At 40.7% G+C, this 1,725-nt stretch overlaps 1 protein-coding gene across 1 annotated transcript in view; it reads right to left on the minus strand.

Moving 5' to 3' along the window:
• The window catches only part of LOC106871799 (mucin-3A), a 164,652-nt gene that overhangs the window by 66,226 nt on the left and 96,701 nt on the right, over positions 1–1,725 (minus strand). The window lies entirely within an intron of this gene.

Genomic DNA, 1,725 nt, shown 5'->3' on the forward strand with positions numbered 1-1,725 from the left:
AGAGAGAGGAGATAAGAGAGCTGGGGAGAAAGAGAGGTGGGGAGAAAGAGAGGTGGGGAGAAAGAGAGGTGGGGAGAAAGAGAGGTGGGGAGAAAGAGAGGGGAAAGATATTAAGAAAGTGAAAGAGAAAATTCAATTGAGGAAGAAAATTCCAGAAATATTTCAGCTGGGACCTTCCCATTTCTCAATAATGTGAAACAAAGGCGAGATTTAGCTGCTATTTGTGATAAATCAAGTAAACACAGGGTTATCCCTATCAGCTTGTATCAACACTGTGGAACTCCCAAGCAGGCCATTTCTGCCACAGAAGTTCTAATTCTTGTGAAGAGAGCATAAGAAGGAGACAGAAAGTTCTAGATATTAAGAAATAATATTATTTAATTTCTATGTCTAAAGAATTTCTAATGGTAGGTTTCTTTCAGTTTCTGCCTTAAAAATTAACGTGCAAGTGGCTGAGCACTCCACAGACACGTGTACCCTTAACGTAGTTCTTGGGGAGATTCAGCGTGATACAGTGTGTGATAAGGCTGGACCTTTGAATTACAGGCACAACAGAAACAGGAAGTAAGAGTGAGAGAAAGTTGTGGTGGAAGAGTACAGCAGGGTTCGCCACCATCCCCTGCCGGAGCCTCGTGGAGCTTTTAGGTGTTTTCGCTCAATAAACACTCACAATGCCCGGTCTGGGAATCGAAACCGCGATCGTATGACCGCGAGTCCGCTGTCCTAACTACTGGGCCATTGCACCTCCACAGTTTCCATCTATCAAAATTCATTCAGAAGACATTGGTCAGTGCAAAGCCTTAGTTGAAGACAAATGCTCAAGGTGCCAAACAGGGGAATTGAACCTGAGACGAAATGGGTGAAAAATGAAATTCTTAATTATGCAGCTGTGCTCATAAGGTGTGTTTAAGAAGCTATTTCTTGCAGACTATATTTAGTATCTTCCAAAGAATTGAAACACCCAGTGTAATCCATTCTGAGCAAAATCTATTTCTAGGGTTTTGCAGGAAAATAAATTCCCAAAATAAATTAGAAATCTTGTTAGAAACATTCCCCACTGCTCTTCGAAGATCTCCATAGATTAAAACTGTTTCCAGGCAGTAATTAACTCATAATGAATGTTAGAAGCTTCGTTGTTGACTGCTAATGGACTGTTAATTGTTAAAAAAAAGAGGGAAGTAAAAAGAAAAAAGGGAGGAATAACGAGCAGGAGGTTAGAATCGTGATGTGGACATTTTAACTGCTTAATGGTGATAGCGTATTTATGAGAAATACTCAGGTTATTTTAGTGAAACATTAAATGCTATAGAATTGGAAGCTGTCTTGTGTTATATAAAAATCAATATCTAAGTTAGAAGATGTTTGGTTAAAACAAGTCAGAAAAAGAAAGAAAAACAAAAACAAAACTGGAGAAATAATTATATATATATATATATCATCATCGTCATCGTCGTTTAACATCTGCTTTCCATGCTAGCATGGGTTGGACGATTTGACTGAGGACTGGTGAACCAGATGGCTACACCAGGCTCCAATCTGATTTGGTTGAGTTTCTACAGCTGGATGCCCTTCCTAACGCCAACCACTCCGAGAGTGTAGTGGGTGCTTTTACATGCCACTGGCACGAAGGCCAGTCAGGAGGTACTGGCAATGGCCATGCTCAAAATGGTGTTGGCAACGAACTCGCTCGAATGTCTTTTCACGTGCCACTGGCACAAGTGCCAG

This window comes from Octopus bimaculoides, chromosome 27 (assembly GCF_001194135.2).
Source record: "Octopus bimaculoides isolate UCB-OBI-ISO-001 chromosome 27, ASM119413v2, whole genome shotgun sequence".
Classification (NCBI taxonomy): Eukaryota; Metazoa; Mollusca; class Cephalopoda; order Octopoda; family Octopodidae; genus Octopus; species Octopus bimaculoides.